This window comes from Pararge aegeria, chromosome 12 (genome assembly GCF_905163445.1).
Source record: "Pararge aegeria chromosome 12, ilParAegt1.1, whole genome shotgun sequence".
Classification (NCBI taxonomy): domain Eukaryota; kingdom Metazoa; phylum Arthropoda; class Insecta; order Lepidoptera; family Nymphalidae; genus Pararge; species Pararge aegeria.
In genome coordinates, this window is record NC_053191.1 from 17,296,169 (window position 1) to 17,308,290 (window position 12,122).

The following is a 12,122-nucleotide window of genomic DNA, read 5'->3' on the forward strand; positions in this document are numbered from 1 at the left end:
ACCATTCGCTTGGTCCGTCAATTAATTAAATAAAAAATCCGTCATAAAAACATTCGGATCAATCTCTCAATGAAAAACATACGCAAAGACATATTGGTAGATATCAGTAGCCTTTTTTACCGAATAACTTTTTTTTTTTCGACAGTTACACTATCATTTGATTAAACTGTCATTTACTGGTGTTCATTTTTCTTTTAATTCTTAACAATGCTAAATTAAAAAAAAAAGTGTGTGCTAACCTAACCTTTACGCACGATTGAAGTAAAACTTCCACTATTATTGATTGATGAAAGAGTAAAATGTTCCTGGGACTCCGCCATTTTATTTAATATTCACTATTTCATTTTATATTCATTTTATAAATATTTTCATTGGTTAAATAGATTAATTGAGTGTACATAATTGAAGGTTAGATCAGCACATGTCAATATAACCTCGTCATTGAATATTATAGAATGTCGCAATCGTCAGAAAATTGATGAATAATTTATTTATTACAAAAGTAATAAAAAACGGTGTAAACGCGGCTTCGAACTGAAACCCTAAATCGCTTGGCGAAACCTCTTTGTATGCAGGGTGGTAACTTGCGTCCCTCCCACCAGATAAAACCAGTGAAACATACAACAATTTGCCTGATCAATTAAAAGAATTACCTTTTAATGCGTTCAAGAGAAAACTGCATAAATGGCTAGTTAGTAAGTGTTTTTACTCTGTAAGTTATTTTTTTTTATAGACTTTATATAATTTATTGAATGAAATTTTCTACTAATTAATATTTTATAATGATTTTACTATTTGACATAAAATTTTACTGACATATTAATACCGAACATATTACATTACATATGCATTTTATATGATTTATGTTGATTTTTTATTTATTAATTTATTTAATAATGAATTTGTTATCATATGAAAATCTGTCATATTTTGCTACAGTTCATAAACAAAATAAACTAAGCTAATTAAACTAAAACATAACTAATTAAATATTAATTGTAATTATATAAGCTTTAATGAAATTAATTTGAATTAATCAAATTCTGAACGTTATTAATTATTTTTAAGTTAAGATTTGCATGCCTTTAAAATGGGTAAACATTGTTCTGTATAACTTTTTGTAACATCTATAATTTTACATGTTTTTTGCAAATAAATGATTATGATTATGAAAATGCATCAAACCGAAACCTACCCGGGAGCTCCCACTGGTGGCCAGCGCTGTGTTCTTATAAGTGGGAGGTCGTAAAATTGCTCTATTATCTGGTTTCATTAACTAATACTTCATTAAAGGAAGTACAGCGTACATAAGCGTGCTAGATTAACTAATTAATTAACTGGCGCGTGCTATAGTTTTAATTTAACTTTTGTTCTACGTACATGAATTTACTGATTGCACTTAACTTAAGATTATTTTTTTTTAAGTCATACTTCTTTTGGCGCGATGGAGAAAAAGAATGAGAGTGAATTATTACGAAGCGCGCGCACACCGACACCTGAATTCTACATCGTAAAGTTAGTTCTAGGTGGCACGAAAATCGATAACTATGTTCAAGTTGTATATTCTAGTATTTTTATATTTAGAACACGTGTTTCGTAACAGTACAAACAGTGTGAATAAATAAATATTAGTACGTTAATAATTTCTATATTTATCGTTAATCACTACTGCATTTTAGTAATTTTTTTCTATACGCCAAAGAAGTATAACTTCTAACGCGTGTACATAAGTACACACACTATTTTTTTAATATAACTGCTATACCCCTAACAGGTTACCCCGTTTCTATCTTAGGCGAAACGTCACTTACATCGAACAAAAAAATTACGAAAAATTTAGCCAACGTAAAAAGAACTCTACGACCCAAAAGAATTATCTTCCTTTATCAAAGCGTTAATCCATTGCTGCGTGAAAAATGGAAAACCAATAAACACCTTGGCATTTATAAGCGAGGATTATAATTTTCATGAAAAAAGAGCATTAATATTGACACCTCCATTATTTTTTTTTTTGCAATGGACGTAAAACTTCGTGTTCACTTGCCAACGGGGTCAGTGTCGGTAACGTAAGAAAAATAATTAAAATCAATTTTGGTTTCTATCCCCAGTACATAAGTACTAATATTGATTGATTAGATTTCATCTGAGGATGAGAATTCAGAACTAGGTTAGCACTAGAAATAGGGCTGGCAACTTTACAAATTGTTTACTGTTTAACGGGTCATCGTAACGTTCAGAAATACATATTTCCAAATACTGATCTGAGAAGAAGCCCTCAAAAAACTTAGCCAGGAATTATTTTAATTTGGATCTAGGTATACCGCAAATCAACAAAATACTACTACCTAGTAATACTAAATACAGAATTAAATAATAAACTAAGTAAAATTGTCGAAACGGTAAGCTAAGGTTACTGAAAATTTGTTGTGCGAGTGATAACCCTAAAAAAGAATGCAAGGACCTCGTGCGAACTTATGATTCATTGATTGAATAGTTAGGTATTCTTTTTTTTTAGAATAATTATTTGAAATTTTATCAATGGCTTCTTTTTTGCAGCTTATTAATTTTATTAATTTATGCGAATTATTGTCAATTACGAACGTTAACTGCACAAAACGGGCAACTCGAGTCTTTTACAGATTGCTTTTTAATTATTTTTGTTAGTTATTGAAATGCTTAGTTGTGGAGTGCACGGTTTAGATACTTGACATAAATTGGTCATTTGGTGTTCAAGAGTTGTATTATTTGCGTTTGCGCTGCATAAAGTGAAATAATCTGAAGGTAAGATCACTTTGTAAAGGCTATATGCAATCCTTGGCTATCGGTTTTGGCAGCGGACAGATAAACGTACTTTTACATTAGGCATGAAGAAGATGGCTTTCATTTCTTCCTTTTCTTGCCCTTAAGTAGGGTTTGAATATTGGTACCTACTTCCATCAAAAAAGTCAAATATTTCTTTATTCAAATAGGCACATAGATGGCACTTTTGATGCGTTAATTACATACAAAATGTGTACATAGTAGTGAGATGATGGCGATAACCACATTCGGTATTTTAAAACTAAAGCTACGAGGGTTCCAAACGCGACCTGAAGAAGCCCAAGCAAACTTAGTCGGGTGTTCTTTTTTGTTATCACCATCTCACATTGTCATTTGCACTTAAGAAGCAACATGGTTAGAGCAATAATTTACCCCTAAACTTATTTATCGTTTACGTAATCCTTAATACTAAAATCGACCTGGTCTATATACTTAAGTTTATTTAGCCTATAGCAATGTACTGCTGGAATAGAGGCTTCTGCCATCGGGAGGGTTTGCTTAAAATTACCATGACGGACGAGTTTTTGGTGTTGAGAAGATGACAGAAGTAGCAAAGTAATAAAAGTGCTTTTATCACTTTTATTACATCAGTTAAAGTAATAAAAGTGATAAAAGCTGACCCGCGCAACTTCGTCACTCTTAATCGTTTTAATATCTTAAAAAAAAACTTGAAGCTAATTGCAGCGCTACCTACCAGGTCCAGTTTTATTTCCAAACGATTTTATTCGCGGCCCGTCGTCGCCGTTCGTGTTATTCTGTACCCGTCGCACCTTCTTAACGATAGGTTCAATTTTAATAATTTTGAATTTACAAACAGTAACACTTAAGATGAATAAATGTATTTTCTTTCTTTCTTTAAAAGAGGTCGCTGCGGCCTTACTCCTTATTCTCTTAGTCACCTCATAACACACCCGCGGGAAGATGGTGATGTAAACGGTATTCGGATCTGCCGTCACGACATGCGTACATACTTAACTTACTGAAAATATAACTAAACTAATTACCACTAATTACCATTGTTTTAGTTTAAATTATTAATTTTTTCCTTATGCATAAAATAACTGAATAACAAAACATTTAAACTGTGTAGCTCGCAATATGTAGATGGTTTGCTAAACATTTACATTAACTATTTAGAACTTGAATCTTGTAGAAATTACTTATGCTTCGATGCTATTGGCGACCTCGAAGGCGCAGTGGCGAGTGGTCTCATTAGTGGAGGACCCGGGTTGGATGCCTGGCAGGGCAATTTATAATTTCTTGGCTTGGCTAGTTATAAAAAAATAATGGTTAAAAAAAACTGTAAAATATAAACTTATTTCTAACTTTTAGCTTAGTTTATTTACAAAAGTTTTTCTTAAACTATTATTTTTATTAGAGCAATAATAATCGGTAACCCATTAACCTAGCATCACATTTGTTAATATTAGCGAAGTCGGCTAAAGATTGATAGTTGGAAATTTAAAAAGAAACATCATTCCTGCCTTATCTACTGAAGATGAAAAAATTTGGAAAATCCAAAATATTATTATCCAATAAAATTGAATTTTTTTTAACTGAAACTTTCAATGCTCATTACAATTTTTTTTTTCATATTAATTATTATTAATTTTTTGTAAACAAGACACGGGAATGTCATAATGATTGCACATTGAAAGTTACAATTAATATTAGCTAGAATAATTACATGGAAATTTAACGACTGTGAATTGAACGCTCATATTAACTAAGAAATTATGTCGTCTGTTACTTTAGATAATTAAAAAAAAATTATTCCGATACGATCATTTTTTCGACCAATTTTACCAGAAAAGATTATGTTTAATGTTATTATTTACTATGTTAAACAAAAAAATTGTTATCGAAATGTATTTTATGTGCCTGACAAATTATTTGACTTGATATTAGTGTACTCAAATGAACCTGCAAGTGCCATATAAATAACAAAAAATCAATTTCAATTTCGAGAAAACTGCTTTTTTTGAAATGTCGAGAGTAGAGCACAACCTCAACGCTTCGCTTATGAGGCGTGCAATAATAAAAAAATAACAAAAATCTTATTCTGCAAATTGAAAAATGGAATGATCTTTTCAAACTAGTGTATTGTCATCGATCCTCGATATATCTACAAAGTTTGAACGAAATCAGACCGTTTGAAGAGCGTTAAAAGTTAAGTGAAAAGGGTTCGGTTACAAACATTCAAACAAACGCACAGGTGAAGCTAGTAAAAAGCGTGTAATAACTTAAGAGTATAACGCCTTAAGTTTTTTATAACTCGTACTTTATTTTCCATTTTATAATATCTGCCCGCTTAGTGAATACCTACCTTATGCATACTCTGTGTGCAAACTATTATCCAAACTAGATTCTCCGCGACATCGTACCTGAATCGGTTGGCGGTACGTGTCGGTAGGGTGGTAACTAACCACGCCCGAAGCCTCTTGCCTAGAAATTCCTAAATTGACCCACCGGTGATCGAATCTGGCACCTCCACTCATAAGACCTGGCGATCACCTGTGCCAGTGACCACTGTGCCAAGGAAGTCTTGGATATCCAACGAGTTCAATGCATTATATGTAACACGTCTTATAATGTAAACAATATTTCCATTAGTTGTTCGTGTAAAGTATGTTTATAAAATACAAAAAAAAACAAATGTGATAAAATAAATACCAAACAAACACAATCAAAAGAGATTTTCTTTATGTAGAGTGTGTGTTCATTATTTTCATAACAATTTGATACAAAAAATTTACACTAAAAATTAACAAAATGATATTTTAAAATTATAAAACAAATAAGAAAAACAGACGATTGTAATTCGATATACCAACTCCACGGCCAAGTGATAGTGCATATAATAACACCACAGTGAATAGGTCTTCACGCAATTCCTAATCCTTGAGCCCTATTCAAAGTAGAGTGACCATGTTCAATATATACCAAGAGATATTCCTAACTTAAACCAACGTAAGGAAATTCGTATATTTGTTTTTATCGCTTTTGTCTGTGCCAACTGGGCACAAGGTACTTCGCCAATGTCTTGTAGATGGAGAAGGCACGGTGAAACTAATGAAAAGTTAATCATGAATATATACCAAGAAAGAAAATATAGTTGTGATTAGCTTGTTAGTTCTTAACCTAAGACAGCACAGAAATCACAAATATGAATATAATATGGAACAATTTTTTTCTTTAAACTACGCTAACAATACAGAAAACAGGTATTTAATACATTGACAATTTTACTAAAACGAATTATCTAGTTAAATAAAGTTGAATTAAATATCGCAGAAAAAAAATCTACATTTTTAAGGAAATGGACATAATATCATTATTAAATTTGGAATACTATAGCCTCATTATCGGACAACTAAGTCTTCTACTCAACATTAAAATTGGAGATTTTTGTACAATTGAATCAATTAAATCACCCGAATGAGCCCGCAGACTTTTTAACAATTGAAAGTGTACACTGGCAAACCTTATAGCTAACTTCATATTTGGGGTGTGGGTTTTTTTACTTCAAAAATATATATATTTATTACTTCAAAAATAAAACGGTACATTTCTGTCTGGTGGTCGCAGATTATAGCAAATTAATTTTTAATGTAAAAGTAAGTGCAAGAGTATGAATGCAATCGGTAATCCTTGAACATTGCTAGATGTAGCGTGGCCATATTTAGTTAAACACACATAAGGTCGTTGGGATTGACACATGGATTGCATACTTAAAACCAAACATAATTTATGACGAAGCTTCATTTAAGTTGTAATAAAACGTTTTAAAATCTATACTGGATCTCTTTGTTAGTTGGAAATCTAAAAGGTATTTGTTATGTAATAAGGACTAAGAATTGCTAATGAATACAAAATTACGATGAATGTTAAAGCTGTTGAATGTGCACTTAAATGATTCTGAACGTTTTTATTTGTATAGAGAACAACCAATATACATTTGGCGGCAAAATATTCTTATATAAAAAATACACAATAATAGCAATACTAAAAAATCATTTCATTATTTTATTTTTTGTAACGTTGACTATATTTTCCAAAGTTAGATGATTTTTTTTTCAATACGGATTTTTTTTTTTGACAACTGTTTCTTACGTGCTTAGATTATAATGATTTTAATGAGTCGGTATTAAATAGATTATTTTAGCAACAGTAGACCTTTTTTGTGACAAAGCTCATTTAGGAAAGTACTTAGCGCTAAGTTCTGCAGTAAAGCAGAATGCTGCTTAACTGCAGCATTACAGCATCCACAACAGCAGCAGTATTTAGGGTCTGAAGCGTGTGGTTGCCGGTGTTATTACTGATTCATAGGTACGGCTTAAAACCGACACCTCTGGTTGACGGACACAGAGTATATATGCAGTGGTTTTCCAGTAACCATGAGGTTTGCGACCTGCTTGATCCAATAATTATCAACCAACTAAAAACTAAAGATGAAGATCGAGGTCTCGAAGTGAAAATTTAAGCACATGTCGGGGGTCGTTTAAATATTATTAAATAGGAATAGTCTCTAAAATTGAAATACTATCATATTCACATTAGTTCGATTACTGAAGCGCACTGTCGGCTCTAATAAGGAACTTATGTTTGGATTTAATTAGCTTTAACATATATACCAGTGCAATATAAATAGTAATACAATGAATAATTTATATGTCATCATCAAGGGTTGATATGAATTATATAACTATCATATCAACCCATTACCGGCCTACTACAGGGCACGGGTCTCCTCCTACCATGAGAAGGGGTTGAGGCCGTAGTCCACCACGCTGGCCCACTGCGGATTGGTGGACTCCACATACCTTTGAGAACATTATGTAGAACTCTCAGGCATGCAAGTTTCCTTTACCTTTCCTTTTCCTTTACGTTGTTTTCCTTTACCGTTGAAGCAAGTGATATTTTTAATTACTTAAAAACGCACATAGCTTAGAAACGAACTCGAAGATTTGAACTCGGCCCTCCGAAAGTGGCCGAATGAAGCGGTGATAGCGCAGTGGGTAGCTCGACTTCTTTTTCGACGCTCACATTACTGTAACAAAACATTAGGTATGACAAAAAAATCCTCCCTAATATTATAAATAGGAAATTATGGTTGTTTACGTTTTATACTTCCTTTTCGCCCTAACTAGCTTCCCACGGGAAATTTTAAAAATACGGAATAAACGCTAAAAAAGGGAATGGAAAAAAATATGCTCGGGAATTCATAGATAAAGCATACTGAGGTAGGTACTTATTTCTTTGAAAGTGATTACTGAACGAATAAGTTTTTCTTGAGTTCTTAACGTAGGCGCAGAATCCTCATAGCGTTCGAATGCATATATTTCTAGTTGTAGATATCACCATCTCAGTACAATGGAACAAATTGTACGTTCCTATATTTTGAAAGTTTTGACATTGACTTTGAACTTTAAAACCGTAATGGTATTTAGACTATGTTAAAAACTCAAGGTTTATTCTGAATTTAATAAAAAATATCGAACCGGATTTCACGAGTATCGATAAATTGTAATGCAGATATTATAAATTAAGATTAATGCATAACAACTGTAGAGTAACTGAAATTATTTGCATAACAAAAACATGTCACGTTTTTTCCCACGATACTAGGTGATGCTCGCGAATTCGTGCACGAGGAAGTTTCTAATAAAACTAAAAAAAAAAACCCAGGAGTTCAACTACAAACTAGTGATTTTTTTATAATTCCAAAATGTATATCCTAACCCTGAGAAAGGTTTTATTTTATTTTCAAGAATAAATAAAGAAGAGAAGAATTATTGTAACAATACACAAGGAAAACAGTAAAAGTACTTAATGGTAGAGTGCAAAGGCCTTATCACTATATATAGATATAAATCTAGAAAGTGGATGATGCATAAAGTAAAAAAAAACTTACATGAAAATTTATACTATATTTACATACTAACTAAAACAATACAGGTATAAACGAATAGAATAGATATTTATGATAAATATATGCTATAATATAGTGTGGTAGAAGAAAATATAAATTCCCAAATTTTTCCCGAACCCTGCTTACAATACACCATTGGCCATGGTGTTGTCGAAAGTCCAACATCAATACCGTATAAAAATCCAATGCTGGTTTAATAGAGATTTTTTGCTATCACCATCTCGACTGTGACCATATATTTTGTGTGCCAACAATGTGAAACCAATCTGCAAATAAACGATTTGAATTTGAATTTGAACGACACCCGCAGAAAGGGGAGGGGTGGTGACAGCTGTATTAGTAATCCACCATCACCACACGGTTCAAAACTAGTCAGAATTCTATAAATTGGTAATGAATTTGCCATCAAATGTCCTCGGTTACACCATATTGTGTAGCAAGGTCTTCTGGGTACTAATGGTAATTCATGAATGCAACCTCAATTTGCCCCAGAATTCGCGAACTCGCGAACCAGTTCGCAGGTCAAGTTTGCCATACTTGCTTAAGTTGGCTTTTCGTGGAACACGATTCTACTCTGAACCGTGCGAAGAATTTCGATTTACCGGTATAAAAATAGAGCTACATGGCTAGCATGGGCAGGAGACAAAAAATATATCCCCCGATTATAACCCCTGACAAGGTATAAAATTAATGTCTCCTGCCAAAGCAAGGCAACCGGGGATAGGAGAAGTTTAGCCCCTTTTATTATTTGGATTTTATTTCCACTTAAGTGCTAATGCTCGGAGAGTTGATAAAGCTGTGGGAGAAATTACATCCCTATCATTTAACCGGGCAGAAATATTTCTACTACCCGGGATGCTGTGTGGTTGGTGAGTGATCATGTGACAGAATGTCGTTTCAAAACCTTAAAAATCCTTACTTAATCAATCCTTCCTTCACGCCCTAACAAAGCAATCAATCAACCAGGTTTTGGCACAAAGTAAGTTGGAAGGACGGAGTTTTTTATTCCAGAAAGAGAAACTTCTATAAAAAAAAGGAAGAACGCAGAACAGCATGCAAAATGCAATACATATCCAACATTCATCTCCCCCCTCTGGCTCGGTACGCCCCTCCTTAGTTAACCTGCACCCCCAAATTCCTCCGGAGGGTCCTTATTAATACCAGGCTTAGTGTGGACGTTCAGTTAACATGGGCCACACAGTACCAGAATTCCCGACCTCAAAACAGCCTCCGAACCCGACCGTAGTAGCCGGATGACGTGTGGTGACGGCAGAACAGAACAGAGTTGCCACCACCCCTGTTCTTCCCGCAGGTGTCGTACGAAGCGACTAAGGGAGATATAACGGAGAGCAGGCAGCTGCATCCTCTGTGCTACTTCTACCATCTTTAAGGCCTTTAGTGAAGCAATAGAATATAATAGGCCGTTGGTGATACATATTTAAGAACGAGAAAAATTGAAGGCTCGTAATACAAATTTGTATGAGAACCTAGCTTATTAATAACACATTTACAATTAACTACACCATTGATAATAATAATAATTGATAAGCAATTACCGATGCAATTAGGCCATGACCAGCCCCAAGACCTTAACATTGATTGCATAATTAGTTTCACCTAGCGTTTCCGCTATGCAACCGGTTTTATCAATGAACCGACTTGAAAGCCTAATTACTCGTATATTTTCCGTAACTATGTTTTTAGAGTCCCATATACAAACGAGGAAACTGTAAAGCCCATATTAATAAATCGATATCGAGCTAAAAATATGTTTCTAAGGTATTAATCAATTTATGCATAAACCGAACTTACCAAACCGAACCGGTTCTTAGCTTGATTCGGTTTATCAATAATAACCGTATTGCACACTCCAGTAAGAGGCAAGAGCCGCAAAACGAGACTTACAAATCGCTGAGGTTCTCAGTTAGATGCATTTTTATATATGAACACCCGGCATGCAAGGAACACCTTACCCTCTTTGTAGGAGTTGTGCCCATCAGCTTTAGGCGTGCTGCTTGGCGCGTGGCGGAGGAAATAAGCATGGCGCTAGTACTACCCCCGACGAGCTTTGACACAAAAAGCTCAATATTTATGCTTCAGAACTAACCGAACCGAACCAGTACTAAGCTCGATTCGGTTTAGTAATACGAGCCTTAGTTGCACACTCTCGTAAGAAGCAAGAGCCGTAAAAGGACATTTACGAAATGCAGAGTTTACACATCTATTTCTCCACCATATCTTGGTCTTATTGGACGATTGTATTTCGATTGGGAAGGTCGATCTTCAAAGAAAAATTTGTGATTTATTTGAATTATAGTTTCAAGTCGTGGGTAAAGACCTAAAGCCACTAACTGGACCCTGAATCTCTCGCTTTAAAGCTTTACCTTTTACCAAATGCAACATGATATTTTACATTGGATAGATTTTACTGATAATAAGTCTGCAGGAAACTCCACGGTTCCTCTTTTCTGAAATTTTACTATTTAACAATCTATCCAACCGGAGCAGTCTGCTTTCAAACAAATGTTTAATTAAGAAATCCATTTATTGTATAGTAACCTCGATTTAATCAATGTGCTTGTGAACATTATATACAATAATTTATGCAAAGGTAAATCTAATATTACCTTCGATATCGTGTTATAAAAGCATCCTGTACACAGAGATTTCTGCATTATTCTCAGACGATATGCAGATTTCACTAATTTATGTGTTTCGAGTAAGTCGATATCCGTTTTAATTCATGTTGATTACCAATGTTTTTACACTGATTGTTTATAATATTCTTGAAGTAGAGCTTTTTCTTAGTCGTCCGAGGACACCGCCATGCGTATTTCTGCCGCTAAGCAGCATTGTTGCAATGCTGTTCCGGTCTGAAGGTCGTGGTTGCTTCAGGCAGCAGAAGCTTTAACCTGAGGCGTAGATGCCTCAGGTTGACAAGGCGGCACTTTTTAGGATGTTTGTTCCTTTCATGTTAAGTGCTGCTCTATTTACAGGCGATGGTTTCCCACTTACCATCAGGTGGGCAATCTTCTTGATCAATCAATGATTACTGTAAAAAAAAGTTTATATGCACTTTATTGCACTTTTATTTCATAATTTCTTTTTCTCTTTTCTGTAGTAAAGTTTCGACCAGTCCAGTCATTTAAGCTTAAATTAGGTAAGAATCTCGGAATTCGAGATACCCAGCTGTAAGTCTGTAAATACTTGTATATTAACACCCTGAAAGTTGTCTCAAAACCTACTTATGGTAGGGTGTACGCAACTATTTAATTTCAAGGTCAAAGGTCACAAAAATCGGTTTCTTGCGTTTTTCTGTATATATCTCACTTCCTATGGGTTTTTTTTGCTATTTTTATTTATAATCAAT